We start from the raw sequence: 15567 nt of genomic DNA on the forward strand, positions 1-15567 counted from the left end.
CGTTTGCCCCCCCCCTCCCAGTCCGTTTGCCCCCCCCCTCCCAGTCCGTTTGCCCCCCCCCTCCCAGTCCGTTTGCCCCCCCCCTCCCAGTCCGTTTGCCCCCCCCCCTCCCAGTCCGTTTGCCCCCCCCCCTCCCAGTCCGTTTGCCCCCCCCCCTCCCAGTCCGTTTGCCCCCCCCCCTCCCAGTCCGTTTGCCCCCCCCTCCCAGTCCGTTTGCCCCCCCCTCCCAGTCCGTTTGCCCCCCCCCTCCCGAGTCCGTTTGCCCCCCCCCTCCCAGTCCGTTTGCCCCCCCCCTCCCAGTCCGTTTGCCCCCCCCCCTCCCAGTCCGTTTGCCCCCCCCTCCCAGTCCGTTTGCCCCTCCCCTCCCAGTCCGTTTGCCCCCCCCTCCCAGTCCGTTTGCCCCCCCCCCCTCCCAGTCCGTTTGCCCCCCCCCAGTCCGTTTGTCCCCCCCCCTCCCAGTCCGTTTGCCCCCCCCCTCCCAGTCCGTTTGCCCCCCCCTCCCAGTCCGTTTGCCCCCCCCCCAGTCCGTTTGCCACCTCCCCCCCCCAGTCCCGTTTGCGCCCCCCCCTCCCAGTCCTTTTGCCCCCCCCCTCCCAGTCTGTTTGCCCCCCCCCTCCCAGTCCGTTTGCCCCCCCCCTCCCAGTCCGTTTGCCCCCCCCCTCCCAGTCCGTTTGCCCCCCCCCTCCCAGTCCGTTTGCCCCCCCCCCTCCCAGTCCGTTTGCCCCCCCCCTCCCAGTCCGTTTGCCCCCCCCCTCCCAGTCGTTTGCCCCCCCCCTCCCAGTCCGTTTGCCCCCCCCCTCCCAGTCCGTTTGCCCCCCCCCCTCCCAGTCCGTTTGCCCCCCCCCCTCCCAGTCCGTTTGCCCCCCCCCCTCCCAGTCCGTTTGCCCCCCCCCCCCTCCCAGTCCGTTGCCCCCCCCCCCCTCCCAGTCCGTTTGCCCCCCCCCTCCCAGTCCGTTTGCCCCCCCCCTCCCAGTCCCGTTTGCCCCCCCCTCCCAGTCCGTTTGCCCCCCCTCCCCCCCCTCCCAGTCCGTTTGCCCCCCTCCCCCTCCCAGTCCGTTTGCCCCCCTCCCCCCTCCCAGTCCGTTTGCCCCCCTCCCCCCCTCCCAGTCTGTTTGCCCCCCCCTCCCAGTCCGTTTGCCCCCCTCCCCCTCCCAGTCTGTTTGCCCCCCCCTCCCAGTCCGTTTGCCCCCCCTCCCAGTCCGTTTGCCCCCCCCCCAGTCCGGTTTGCCCCCCCCAGTCCGTTTGCCCCCCCCTCCCAGTCCCGTTTGCCCCCCCCCCCTCCCAGTCCGTTTGCCCCCCCCTCCCAGTCCGTTTGCCCCCCCCCTCCCAGTCCGTTTGCCCCCCCCCTCCCAGTCCGTTTGCCCCCCCCCCTCCCAGTCCGTTTGCCCCCCCCCTCCCAGTCCGTTTGCCCCCCCCCCTCCCAGTCCGTTTGCCCCCCCCCCTCCCAGTCCGTTTGCCCCCCCCCCCCTCCCAGTCCGTTTGCCCCCCCCCCCTCCCAGTCCGTTTGCCCCCCCCCTCCCAGTCCGTTTGCCCCCCCCCTCCCAGTCATTTGCCCCCCCCCCTCCCAGTCCGTTTGCCCCCCCCTCCCAGTCCATTTGACCCCCCCCCTCCCAGTCCGTTTGCCCCCCCCCTCCCAGTCCGTTTGCCCCCCCCCCCCCAGTCCGTTTGCCCCCCCCCTCCCAGTCCGTTTGCCCCCCCCCCTCCCAGTCCGTTTGCCCCCCCCTCCCAGTCCGTTTGCCCCCCCCCCCTCCCAGTCCGTTTGCCCCCCCCCTCCCAGTCCGTTTGCCCCCCCCCTTCCCAGTCCGTTTGCCCCCCCCCCCTCCCATTCCGTTTGCCCCCCCCCTCCCAGTCCGCTTGCCCCCCCCCTCCCAGTCCGTTTGCCCCCCCCCTCCCAGTCCGTTTGCCCCCCCCTCCCAGTCCGTTTGCCCCCCCCCCTCCCAGTCCGTTTGCCCCCCCCCCCCTCCCAGTCCGTTTGCCCCCCCCCCTCCCAGTCCGTTTGCCCCCCCCTCCCAGTCCGTTTGCCCCCCCCCTCCCAGTCCGTTTGCCCCCCCCTCCCAGTCCGTTTCCCCCCCCCCCTCCCAGTCCGTTTGCCCCCCCCACTCCCAGTCCGTTTGCCCCCCCCCACTCCCAGTCCGTTTGCCCCCCCCCCTCCCACTCCGTTTGCCCCCCCCCCTCCCAGTCCGTTTGCCCCCCCCCCCTCCCAGTCCGTTTGCCCCCCCCCCTCCCAGTCCGTTTGCCCCCCCCTCCCAGTCCGTTTGCCCCCCCCCCTCCCAGTCCGTTTGCCCCCCCCCCTCCCTGTCCGTTTGCCCCCCCCCTCCCAGTCCGTTTGCCCCCCCCCCTCCCATTCCGTTTGCCCCCCCCCTCCCAGTCCATTTGCCCCCCCCTCCCAGTCCGTTTGCCCCCCCCCCTCCCAGTCCGTTTGCCCCCCCCCCTCCCAGTCCGTTTCCCCCCCCCCCCTCCCAGTCCGTTTGCCCCCCCCCTCCCAGTCCGTTTGCCCCCCCCTCCCAGTCCGTTTGCCCCCCCCCTCCCAGTCCCGTTTGCCCCCCCCCTCCCAGTCCGTTTGCCCCCCCTCTCCCAGTCCGTTTGCCCCCCCCCCCCCTCCCAGTCCGTTTGCCCCCCCCCCCCTCCCAGTCCATTTGCCCCCCCCCCCTCCAGTCCGTTTGCCCCCCCTCCCAGTCCATTTGCCCCCCCCTCCCACTCCGTTTGCCCCCCCCCTCCCAGTCCGTTTGCCCCCCCCCCCCTCCCAGTCCGTTTGCCCCCCCCCTCCCAGTCCGTTTGCCCCCCCCTCCCAGGTCCGTTTGCCCCCCCCCCTCCCAGTCCGTTTGCCCCCCCCCTCCCTGTCCGTTTGCCCCCCCCCTCCCAGTCCGTTTGCCCCCCCCCCTCCCATTCCGTTTGCCCCCCCCCTCCCAGTCCATTTGCCCCCCCCCCTCCCAGTCCGTTGCCCCCCCCCCCTCCCAGTCCGTTTGCCCCCCCCCCCCTCCAGTCCGTTTCCCCCCCCCCTCCCAGTCCGTTTGCCCCCCCCCCCCTCCCAGTCCGTTTGCCCCCCCCTCCCAGTCCGTTTGCCCCCCCCTCCCAGTCCGTTTGCCCCCCCCCTCCCAGTCCGTTTGCCCCCCCTCTCCCAGTCCGTTTGCCCCCCCCTCCCAGTCCGTTTGCCCCCCCCCTCCCAGTCCGTTTGCCCCCCCCCTCCCAAGTCCGTTTGCCCCCCCCTCCCCCCTCCCAGTCCGTTTGCCCCCCCCCCCTCCCCCCCCCTCCCCCCCCCCCTCCCAGTCTGTTTGCCCCCCCCCTCCCAGTCCGTTTGCCCCCCCACTCCCAGTCCGTTTGCCCCCCCCCCTCCCAGTCCGTTTGCCCCCCCCCTCCCAGTCCGTTTGCCCCCCTCCCAGTCCGTTTGCGCCCCCCCCCTCCCAGTCCGTTTGCCCCCCCCCTCCCAGTCCGTTTGCCCCCCCCTCCCAGTCTGTTTGCCCCCCCCTCCCAGTCCGTTTGCCCCCCCCCAGTCCGTTTGCCCCCCCCCCTCCCAGTCCGTTTGCCCCCCCCCTCCCAGTCCGTTTGCCCCCCCCCCCTCCCCCCTCCCATTCCGTTTCCCCCCCCTCCCAGTCCATTTGCCCCCCCCCCTCCCAGTCCGTTTGCCCCCCCCTCCCAGTCCGTTTGCCCCCCCCCTCCCAGTCCGTTTGCCCCCCCCCCCCCTCCCTGTCCGTTTGCCCCCCCCCCTCCCTTGTCCGTTTGCCCCCCCCCCTCCCAGTCCATTTGCCCCTCCCCTCCCAGTCCATTTGCCCCCCCCCTCCCAGTCCGTTTGCCCCCCCCTCCCAGTCCGTTTGCCCCCCCCCCTCCCTGTCCGTTTGCCCCCCCCCTCCCTGTCCGTTTGCCCCCCCCTCCCTGTCCGTTTGCCCCCCCTCCCTGTCCGTTTGCCCCCCCACTTCCAGTCCGTTTCCCCCCCCTCCCAGTCCGTTTGCCCCCCCCCCCCTCCCAGTCCGTTTGCCCCCCCCCCTCCCAGTCCGTTTGCCCCCCCCCTCCCAGTCCGTTTGCCCCCCCCCTCCCAGTCCATTTGCCCCCCCCCTCCCAGTCCGTTTGCCCCCCCCTCCCAGTCCGTTTGCCCCCCTCCCCCTCCCAGTCCGCTTGCCCCCCTCCCCCTCCCAGTCCGTTTGCCCCCCTCCCCCCTCCCAGTCCCGTTTGCCCCCCTCCCCCTCCCAGTCCATTTGCCCCCCTCCCCCTCCCAGTCCGTTTGCCCCCCCCCTCCCAGTCCATTTCCCCCCCCTCCCAGACCATTTCCCCCCCCCTCCCAGTCCGTTTGCCCCCCCCCTCCCAGTCCGTTTGCCCCATCCACCAGTCCGTTTGCCCCCCCCTCCCAGTCCGTTTGCCCCCCCCCCACTCCCAGTCTGTTTGCCCCCCCCCCTCCCAGTCCGTTTGCCCCCCCCCCTCCCAGTCCGTTTGCCCCCCCCTCCCAGTCTGTTTGCCCCCCCCTCCCAGTCTGTTTGCCCCTCCCCCTCCCAGTCCATTTGCCCCCCCCCCCTCCCAGTCCGTTTGCCCCCCCCTCCCAGTCCGTTTGCCCCCCCCCCTCCCAGTCCGTTTGCCCCCCCTCCCAGTCCGTTTGCCCCCCCCCTCCGAGTCCGTTTGCCCCCCCCCCTCCCAGTCCGTTTGCCCCCCCCAGTCCGTTTGTCCCCCCCCTCCCAGTCCGTTTGCCCCCCCCCCTCCCAGTCCGTTTGCCCCCCCTCCCAGTCCGTTTGCCCCCCCCAGTCCGTTTGCCCCCTCCCCCCCCAGTCCGTTTGCGCCCCCCCCTCCCAGTCCGTTTGCCCCCCCCCTCCAGTCCGTTTGCCCCCCCCCCTCCCAGTCCGTTTGCCCCCCCCCCCCTCCCAGTCCGTTTCCCCCCCCCCCCCCTCCCAGTCCGTTTGCCCCCCCCCCTCCCAGTCCGTTTGCCCCCCCCCTCCCAGTCCGTTTGCCCCCCCCCATCCCAGTCCGTTTGCCCCCCCCCTCCCAGTCCGTTTGCCCCATCCACCAGTCCGTTTGCCCCCCCCCCCCAGTCCGTTTGCCCCCCCCCCTCCCAGTCCGTTTGCCCCCCCCCCCCTCCCAGTCCGTTTGCCCCCCCCCCCTCCAGTCCGTTTGCCCCCCCTCCCAGTCCGTTTGCCCCCCCCCCTCCAGTCCGTTTGCCCCCCCCCTCCCAGTCCGTTGCGCCCCTCCCAGTCCGTTTGCGCCCCCCCCCTCCCAGTCCGTTTGCCCCCCCCTCCCCAGTCCGTTTGCCCCCCCCCTCCCAGTCCTTTTGCCCCACCCCTCCCAGTCCGTTTGCCCCCCCCCCTCCCAGTCCGTTTGCCCCCCCCCCCTCCCAGTCCGTTTGCCCCCCCCCCCTCCCAGTCCGTTTGCCCCCCCCCCCCCTCCCAGTCCGTTTGCCCCCCCCCCTCCCAGTCCATTTGCCCCCCCCCTCCCAGTCCGTTTGCCCCCCCTCCCAGTCCATTTGCCCCCCCCCTCCCAGTCCGTTTGCCCCCCCCCCTCCCAGTCCGTTTGCCCCCCCCCTCCAGTCCGTTTGCCCCCCCCCCTCCCAGTCCGTTTGCCCCCCCCCTCCCAGTCCGTTTGCCCCCCCCCTCCCAGTCCGTTTGCCCCCCCCCTCCCAGTCCGTTTACCCCCCCCTCCCAGTCCGTTTGCCCCCCCCTCCCAGTCCGTTTGCCCCCCCCCCAGTCCGTTTGCCCCCCCCTCCCAGTCCGTTTGCCCCCCCCCTCCCAGTCCGTTTGCCAACCCCCTCCCCCCTCCCATTCCGTTTCCCCCCCCCCCTCCCAGTCCATTTGCCCCCCCCCTTCCAGTCCGTTTGCCCCCCCCCCTCCCATTCCGTTTGCCCCCCCCTCCCATTCCGTTTGCCCCCCCCCTCCCAGTCCGTTTGCCCCCCCCCCTCCCAGTCCGTTTGCCCCCCCCCTCCCAGTCCGTTTGCCCCCCCCCTCCCAGTCCGTTTGCCCCCCCCCCTCCCAGTCCGTTTGCCCCCCCCCCTCCCAGTCCGTTTGCCCCCCCCCCTCCCAGTCCGTTTGCCCCACCCCTCCCAGTCCGTTTGCCCCCCCCCCTCCCAGTCCGTTTGCCCCCCCCCCCCCCCCCTCCCAGTCCGTTTGCCCCCCCCCCTCCCAGTCCGTTTGCCCCCCCCCTCCCAGTCCGTTTGCCCCCCCCCTCCCAGTCCGTTTGCCCCCCCCCCAGTCCGTTTGCCCCCCCCCCCTCCCAGTCCGTTTGCCCCTCCCCCCCTCCCAGTCCGTTTGCCCCCCCCCCCTCCCAGTCCGTTTGCCCCCCCCCCTCCCAGTCCGTTTGCCCCCCCTCCCATTCCGTTTGCCCCCCCTCCCAGTCCGTTTGCCCCCCCCCCTCCCAGTCCGTTTGCCCCCCCCCTCCCAGTCCGTTTGCCCCCCCCCTCCCAGTCCGTTTGCCCCCTCCCTCCCAGTCCGTTTGCCCCCCCCTCCCCCCTCCAGTCCGTTTGCCCCCCCCTCCCAGTCCGTTTGCCCTCCCCCCTACCAGTCCGTTTGCCCCCCCCCCTCCCAGTCCGTTTGCCCCCCCCCCTCCCAGTCCGTTTGCCCCCCCTCCCCCTCAAAGTCCGTTTGCCCCCCTCCCCCTCAAAGTCGTTTGCCCCCCTCCCCCTCCCAGTCCGTTTGCCCCCCTCCCCCTCCCAGTCCGTTTGCCCCCCTCCCCCTCCCAGTCCGTTTGCCCCCCTCCCCCTCCCAGTTCGTTTGCCCCCCCTCCAGTCCGTTTGCCCCCCCCTCCCAGTCCGTTTGCCCCCCCCTCCCAGTCCGTTTGCCCCCCCCCCTCCCAGTCCGTTTGCCCCCCCCCCCTCCCAGTCCGTTTGCCCCCCCCCCCCTCCCAGTCCGTTTGCCCCCCCTCCCAGTCCGTTTGCCCCCCCTCCCAGTCCGTTTGCCCCCCCCTCCCAGTCCCGTTTGCCCCCCCCCCTCCAGTCCGTTTGCCCCCCCCCTCCCAGCCCGTTTGCCCCCCCTCCCAGTCCGTTTGCCCCCCCCCTCCCAGTCCGTTTGCCCCCCCCCTCCCAGTCCGTTTGCCCCCCCCCTCCCAGTCCGTTTGCCCCCCCCCCCTCCCAGTCCGTTTGCCCCCCCCCCTCCCAGTCCGTTTGCCCCCCCCCTCCCAGTCCGTTTGCCCCCCCTCCCTCCCAGTCCGTTTGCCCCCCCTCCTCCCAGTCCGTTTGCCCCCCCTCCCTCCCAGTCCGTTTGCCCCCCCTCCCTCCCAGTCCGTTTGCCCCCCTCCCTCCCAGTCCGTTGCCCCCCCCCCTCCCAGTCCGTTTGCCCCCCCCCCTCCCAGTCCGTTTGCCCCCCCCCCCCTCCCAGTCCGTTTGCCCCCCCCCCTCCCAGTCCGTTTGCCCCCCCCTCCCAGTCCGTTTGCCCCCCTCCCCTTCCAGTCCGTTTGCCCCCCCCCCTCCAGTCCGTTTGCCCCCCCCCCTCCCAGTCCGTTTGCCCCACCCCTCCCAGTCCGTTTGCCCCCCCCCCTCCCAGTCCGTTTGCCCCCCCCCTCCCAGTCCGTTTGCCCCCCCCCCTCCCAGTCCGTTTGCCCCCCCCCTCCCAGTCCGTTTGCCCCCCCCCCTCCCAGTCCGTTTGCCCCCCCCCTCCCAGTCCGTTTGCCCCCCCCCCCTCCCAGTCCGTTTGCCCCCCCCCCTCCCAGTCCGTTTGCCCCCCCCCCTCCCAGTCCGTTTGCCCCCCCCCCTCCCAGTCCGTTTGCCCCCCCCCCTCCCAGTCCGTTTGCCCCCCCCCCCCTCCCAGTCCGTTTGTCCCCCCCCCTCCAGTCCGTTTGCCCCCCCCTCCCAGTCCGTTTGCCCCCCCTCCCAGTCCGTTTGCCCCCCCCCTCCCAGTCCGTTGCCCCCCCCTCCCAGTCCGTTTGCCCCCCCCCTCCCAGTCCGTTTGCCCCCCCCTCCCAGTCCGTTTGCCCCCCCCCTCCCAGTCCATTTGCCCCCCACCCTCCCAGTCCGTTTGCCCCGCCTCCCAGTCCGTTTGCCCCCCCTCCCAGTCCGTTTGCCCCCCCTCCCAGTCCGTTTGCCCCCCCCCCCTCCAGTCCGTTTGCCCCCCCCCCCTCCCAGTCCGTTTGCCCCCCCCCCTCCCAGTCCGTTTGCCCCCCCCTCCCAGTCCGTTTGCCCCCCCCTCCCAGTCCGTTTGCCCCCCCCTCCCAGTCCCCCCCCGTTTGCCCCCCCCTCCCAGTCCGTTTGCCCCCCCCCTCCCAGTACGTTTGCCCCCCCCTCCCAGTCCGTTTGCCCCCCCCGTCCCAGTCCGTTTGCCCCCCCCCTCCCAGTCCGGTTGCCCCCCCCCTCCCAGTCCGTTTGCCCCCCCCTCCCAGTCCGTTTGCCCCCCCCCCTCCCAGTCCGTTTTCCCCCCCCCCTCCCAGTCCGTTTGCCCCCCCCCCTCTCAGTCCGTTTGCCCCCCCCCCTCCAGTCCGTTTGCCCCCCCCCCTCCCAGTCCGTTTGCCCCCCCCCCTCCCCCTCCCAGTCCGTTTGCCCCCCTCCCCCCTCCCACTCCCCCCTCCCAATCCGTTTGGCCCCCACCCTCCCAGTCCGTTTGCCCCCCCCCCTCCCAGTCCGTTTGCCCCCCCCTCCCAGTCCGTTTGCCCCCCCCTCCCAGTCCGTTTGCATCCCCCTCCCAGTCCGTTTGCCCCCCCTCCCAGTCCTTTTTGCCCCCCCCCCTCCCCCCTCCCAGTCCGTTTGCCCCCCCCTCCCCCTCCCAGTCCGTTTGCCCCCCCTCCCCCCTCCCAGTCCGTTTGCCCCCCCTCCCCCCTCCCAGTCCGTTTGCCCCCCCCCTCCCAGTCCGTTTGTCCCCCCCCCAGTCCGTTTGCCCCCCCCCCTCCCAGTCCGTTTGCCCCCCCCCCCCTCCCAGTCCGTTTGCCCCCCCCCTCCCAGTCCGTTTGACCCCCCCCCCTCCCAGTCCGTTTGCCCCCCCCCCTCCCAGTCCGTTTGCCCCCCCCCTCCCAGTCCGTTTGCCCCCCCCCTCCCAGTCCGTTTGCCCCCCCCCCTCCAGTCCGTTTGTCCCCCCCCTCCCAGTCCGTTTGTCCCCCCCCCCAGTCCGTTTGCCCCCCCCCCCCAGTCTGTTTGCCCCCCCCCCTCCCAGTCCGTTTGCCCCCCCCCTCCCAGTCCGTTTGCCCCCCCCCTCCCAGTCTGTTTGCCCCCCCCCCTCCCAGTCCGTTTGCCCCCCCCCCCTCCCAGTACGTTTGCCCCCCCCCCCTCCCAGTCCGTTTGCCCCCCCCCCCCTCCCAGTCCGTTTGCCCCCCCCCCCTCCCAGTCCGTTTGCCCCCCCCCCCTCCCAGTCCGTTTGCCCCCCCCCCCCCTCCCAGTCCGTTTGCCCCCCCCTCCCAGTCCGTTTGCCCCCCCTCCCAGTCCGTTTGCCCCCCCCCTCCCAGTCCGTTTGCCCCCCCCCCTCCCAGTCCGTTTGCCCCCCCCTCCCAGTCCGTTTGCCCCCCCCCTCCCAGTCCGTTTGCCCCCCCCTCCCAGTCCGTTTGCCCCCCCCTCCCAGTCCGTTTGCCCCCCCCCTCCCAGTCCGTTTGCCCCCCCCCTCCCAGTCCGTTTGCCCCCCCCTCCCAGTCCGTTTGCCCCCCCCCCTCCCAGTCCGTTTGCCCCCCCCCCTCCCAGTCCGTTTGCCCCCCCCCCTCCCAGTCCGTTTGCCCCCCCCCTCCCAGTCCGTTTGCCCCCCCCCCTCCCAGTCCGTTTGCCCCCCCCCTCCCAGTCCGTTTGCCCCCCCCCCTCCCAGTCCGTTTGCCCCCCCCCTCCCAGTCCGTTTGCTCCCCCCATCCCAGTCCGTTTGCCCCCCCCCTCCCAGTCCGTTTGCCCCCCCCCCTCCCAGTCCGTTTGCCCCCCCCCTCCCAGTCCGTTTGCCCCCCCCCTCCCAGTCCGTTTGCCCCCCCCCCTCCCAGTCCGTTTGCCCCCCCCCCTCCCAGTCCGTTTGCCCCCCCCCCTCCCAGTCCGTTTGCCCCCCCCCCCCTCCCAGTCCGTTTGCGCCCCCCCCTCCCAGTCCGTTTGCCCCCCCCCCCCTCCCAGTCCGTTTGCCCCCCCCCCCTCCCAGTCCGTTTGCCCCCCCCCCTCCCAGTCCGTTTGCCCCCCCCCCCTCCCAGTCCGTTTGCCCCCCCCCCTCCCAGTCCGTTTGCCCCCCCCCCCTCCCAGTCCGTTTGCCCCCCCCCCTCCCAGTCCGTTTGCCCCCCCCCCCTCCCAGTCCGTTTGCCCCCCCCCCTCCCAGTCCGTTTGCCCCCCCCCCCTCCCAGTCCGTTTGCCCCCCCCCCCTCCCAGTCCGTTTGCCCCCCCCCCTCCCAGTCCGTTTGCCCCCCCCCCCTCCCAGTCCGTTTGCCCCCCCCCTCCCAGTCCGTTTGCCCCCCCCCTCCCAGTCCGTTTGCCCCCCCCCTCCCAGTCCGTTTGCCCCCCCCCCCTCCCAGTCCGTTTGCCCCCCCCCCTCCCAGTCCGTTTGCCCCCCCCCCTCCCAGTCCATTTGCCCCCCCCCTCCCAGTCCGTTTGCCCCCCCCCCCTCCCAGTCCGTTTGCCCCCCCCCCCTCCCAGTCCGTTTGCCCCCCCCCCCCTCCCAGTCCGTTTGCCCCCCCCCCCTCCCAGTCCGTTTGCCCCCCCCCTCCCAGTCCGTTTGCCCCCCCCCCCTCCCAGTCCGTTTGCCCCCCCCCCCCTCCCAGTCCGTTTGCCCCCCCCCTCCCAGTCCGTTTGCCCCCCCCCTCCCAGTCCGTTTTGCCCCCCCCCTCCCAGTCCGTTCGCCCCCCCCCCTCCCCAGTCCGTTCGCCCCCCCCCTCCCAGTCCGTTCGCCCCCCCCCTCCCAGTCCGTTCGCCCCCCCCCTCCCAGTCCGTTCGCCCCCCCCCCTCCCAGTCCGTTCGCCCCCCCCCTCCCAGTCCGTTCGCCCCCCCCCCCCTCCCAGTCCGTTCGCCCCCCCCCCCTCCCAGTCCGTTCGCCCCCCCCCCCTCCCAGTCCGTTCGCCCCCCCCCCCTCCCAGTCCGTTCGCCCCCCCCCCCCTCCCAGTCCGTTCGCCCCCCCCCCCTCCCAGTCCGTTCGCCCCCCCCCCCTCCCAGTCCGTTCGCCCCCCCCCCCCTCCCAGTCCGTTCGCCCCCCCCCCCTCCCAGTCCGTTCGCCCCCCCCCCCCCTCCCAGTCCGTTCGCCCCCCCCCCCCTCCAGTCCGTTCGCCCCCCCTCCCAGTCGTCGCCCCCCCCCTCCCAGTCCGTTCGCCCCCCCCCCTCCCAGTCCGTTCGCCCCCCCCCCCCTCCCAGTCCGTTCGCCCCCCCCCCCTCCCAGTCCGTTCGCCCCCCCCCTCCCAGTCCGTTCGCCCCCCCCCCCTCCCAGTCCGTTCGCCCCCCCCCCCTCCCAGTCCGTTCGCCCCCCCCCCCCCCCCTCCCCAGTCCGTTGCCCCCCCCCCCTCCCAGTCCGTTTGCCCCCCCCCCTCCCAGTCCGTTTGCCCCCCCCCTCCCAGTCCGTTTGCCCCCCCCCCTCCCAGTCCGTTTGCCCCCCCCCCTCCCAGTCCGTTTGCCCCCCCCCCTCCCAGTCCGTTTGCCCCCCCCCCTCCCAGTCCGTTTGCCCCCCCCCCTCCCAGTCCGTTTGCCCCCCCCCTCCCAGTCCGTTTGCCCCCCCCCTCCCAGTCCGTTTGCCCCCCCCCCTCCCAGTCCGTTTGCCCCCCCCCTCCCAGTCCGTTTGCCCCCCCCCCTCCCAGTCCGTTTGCCCCCCCCCCTCCCAGTCCGTTTGCCCCCCCCCTCCCAGTCCGTTTGCCCCCCCCCCTCCCAGTCCGTTTGCCCCCCCCTCCCAGTCCGTTTGCCCCCCCCCCCTCCCAGTCCGTTTGCCCCCCCCCCTCCCAGTCCGTTTGCCCCCCCCCCTCCCAGTCCGTTTGCCCCCCCCCCCTCCCAGTCCGTTTGCCCCCCCCCCTCCCAGTCCGTTTGCCCCCCCCCCTCCCAGTCCGTTTGCCCCCCCCCCTCCCAGTCCGTTTGCCCCCCCCCCCTCCCAGTCCGTTTGCCCCCCCCCCCTCCCAGTCCGTTTGCCCCCCCCCCCTCCCAGTCCGTTTGCCCCCCCCCCTCCCAGTCCGTTTGCCCCCCCCCCCTCCCAGTCCGTTTGCCCCCCCCCCCTCCCAGTCCGTTTGCCCCCCCCCCCTCCCAGTCCGTTTGCCCCCCCCCCCCCTCCCAGTCCGTTTGCCCCCCCCCCCTCCCAGTCCGTTTGCCCCCCCCCCCTCCCAGTCCGTTTGCCCCCCCCCCCCTCCCAGTCCGTTTGCCCCCCCCCCTCCCAGTCCGTTTGCCCCCCCCCCCTCCCAGTCCGTTTGCCCCCCCCCCCTCCCAGTCCGTTTGCCCCCCCCCCCTCCAGTCCCGTTTGCCCCCCCCCCCTCCCAGTCCGTTTGCCCCCCCCCCCTCCCAGTCCGTTTGCCCCCCCCCCCTCCCAGTCCGTTTGCCCCCCCCCCTCCCAGTCCGTTTGCCCCCCCCCCTCCCAGTCCGTTTGCCCCCCCCCCTCCCAGTCCGTTTGCCCCCCCCCCCTCCCAGTCCGTTTGCCCCCCCCCCTCCCAGTCCGTTGCCCCCCCCCCTCCCAGTCCGTTTGCCCCCCCCCCTCCCAGTCCGTTTGCCCCCCCCCTCCCAGTCCGTTTGCCCCCCCCCTCCCAGTCCGTTTGCCCCCCCCCCTCCCAGTCCGTTTGCCCCCCCCCCCTCCCAGTCCGTTTGCCCCCCCCCCTCCCAGTCCGTTTGCCCCCCCCCCCCCTCCCAGTCCGTTTGCCCCCCCCCCCCTCCCAGGCCGTTTGCCCCCCCCCCCTCCCAGTCCGTTTGCCCCCCCCCCCTCCCAGTCCGTTTGCCCCCCCCCCTCCCAGTCCGTTTGCCCCCCCCCCCCCCAGTCCGTTTGCCCCCCCCCCCTCCCAGTCCGTTTGCCCCCCCCCCCTCCCAGTCCGTTTGCCCCCCCCCCTCCCAGTCCGTTTGCCCCCCCCCCTCCCAGTCCGTTTGCCCCCCCCCCTCCCAGTCCGTTTGCCCCCCCCCTCCCAGTCCGTTTGCCCCCCCCCCCCCTCCCAGTCCGTTGCCCCCCCCCCCCTCCCAGTCCGTTTGCCCCCCCCCCCCTCCCAGTCCGTTTGCCCCCCCCCCCCCTCCCAGTCCGTTTGCCCCCCCCCCCCCTCCCAGTCCGTTTGCCCCCCCCCATCCCAGTCCGTTTGCCCCCCTCCCCATCCCAGTCCGTTTGCCCCCCCCCCATCCAGTCCGTTTGCCCCCCCCCCTCCCCCCTCCCCCTCTCAGTATTCAAGACTGTGAAAGACACAATCAATGGACTTTTACTGCATCAGAGGACTGTGGGCTGGATTAATCAGTGATTGAAACATGACTGAAACAAGAGTTTTTGGAATAATATTGTTTTTAATACAGTAATTTATTTTGTGTCATTGTGCAATCCTTGTTTTCATTTTTTTGCAGATTCGAAAGGCTGAAAAACATCATGTCCGTGTAAGAAATAAATCCAGCGATACAGTAATGTACATTATGTAATTCATGCATCTATTTTTCTCTATAATGAATAAATAACAATCTCGCAATTATTTTACATTTGAACCTGTAAAAGAGACAGCCAGAAGATGTCGGTTGAAGAGAATTGTATTATTGTAAGAAGAACAAATTCTTTGTTAAACTGTAATTCACACTAATAAAAAAAATGTCAAACCTTCAAAAATACTTTATAGGCATCAGAAGTTTTTGGTATGGGAAAAAGTGGTGGTTTACATTGAAATGAATGGAATATCATCATATGAATGAAGGGGAATAAGGGGTGGGTTAAGTGCCTGCCTCAGATTGCATTTAGATTAGATGCACACTAGCACCACCTAATGTTACTGCATAATACTGCAACCCATGCAAACTACATTTTTGTGGCTGCAACCCATTGGCTGCCTGGTTGTAAAACAAAATAAATGGCGGGTAAATGCTGGGAATTCACCCTGTGCTTTGTGCGGAATCGAAAAAAGTTTGGACACATCTGTATACTTTTTTTCTTCCCATAACTTTGGGTCATTTAGTTCATTCTTTTGGCCAAAACCTTTCAATCCTGCAACCACATCACGGTAAACCCTATCAGCAGGTCCTATACTTCTAATTTTATACTGTGTCTTTTGTATTACTTCCACTGGAAAGAGAAAAGAGGAAACAAAGTAATAATATAGCCAATAACATGGGATGCATCGCATGTATGCAGTGCATAGGGGGTTACCTTTTAGGAGCACTACATGAGCGTTAGTGCAGTCAAAGCAGCATTCCCCCTCACAAAAATAAAATGAAGCCATAACAAACTGTTATTTTATATTGTGCTGATCTATTTCTTGCTTTTCATTTATTTTTAAACTTTACTTTTAGCCGAGTTTTCATCTGTTTATTATTTAACCAGCATCTGCTGTTACCATGGCAGCCTCTGTTATTTTAATGTGTGTGGAAAGCAGTGGCCATTTTAAGTTCTGTGAGAAATCAGTTTTAAGCAAGTGATATTGCCAACATTTCACCACAGAATTTTCAAAATGGTAACACTGCTAAATGCTGCAGCACGAGGATTTCACAATGAGTAAAACAGAGGAAGTGTGTATATATATTTATTTTTTTGCAAAGCCAGTATAGCCAACCCCACATTGATGAGACCCATTGAGGTCGAAACGGTTGTCTGTGGATGCGTTTACTGGCTATGCATCTTAACCCAGGCTGTGCTGTGTGCTGGGTGATAATGGTAAAAGGCAGGGTTGCAGACCTGTCTAAGACATGCAAATGAGCATACAGTAATATTTCCATTTGCTATATGCTTTGCTGTGGAGGATTTTTGTCAGAGCTTCATTTTGCAAAGCCAGTATGACCAACCCCACACTGATGAGACCCATTAAGGTCTAAACGGCTGTCTGTGGGTGGGATTACTGGCTATGCATCTTAACCCTGGCTGTGCTCAAAGCTGTGAAAGAGTGAAGATGCATAGCCAGTACACCCACCCAAAGACAGCCGTTTCGACCTTAATGAGTCTCATCAGTGTGGGGTTGGTTATACTGGCTTTGCAAAATGAAGCTTAGGATATGTTTCAACATACTTAGTTAAGTTATGGTTTGTAAAAAAAAAGTGACAAAAACCCTCCACAGTAAAGCATATAGCAGATGGAAATATTACTGTATACTCATTTGCATGTCAGACAGGTCTGCAACCCTGCCTTTCACCATTATCACCCAGCACACAGTGCTTCCACTGCAGCAAGGGATTCTGGGAAATGACATGCAAATGAGCACAGTGCTATATTTATATATAAATATATATACTTCTTTTTTTGCTTTACTTTGAGTAGGGAATGCATAAAAGCAAACATTAGAAGTGAGAGGGGGTGTACAAGAAATATATTGTTGAGTTAAACAACAATTGTTCCAGTTTTTATACTAATTGTTACTACAGCAAGAGATAGATAAGAATAAAAAAAATTACTAATTACGTTCACACCAGCATATAGAAGGATTCCACTATGGCAGTTGTATGAATCGTGCGAAGGAAGAAATATCCATTTCAAACAGAGCGTTATCTGAAATATCTTTCTCCTTTAGATCCTCTAGTTTGGAGACTTCCACATTCAGGCGCATTCCACTTGTGAGGAAACACAAAAAATTAATGGTCTGTGCACTCAGAACCCTTCACTG

This window comes from Ascaphus truei, chromosome 2 (assembly GCF_040206685.1).
Source record: "Ascaphus truei isolate aAscTru1 chromosome 2, aAscTru1.hap1, whole genome shotgun sequence".
NCBI classification, from domain to species: Eukaryota; Metazoa; Chordata; class Amphibia; order Anura; family Ascaphidae; genus Ascaphus; species Ascaphus truei.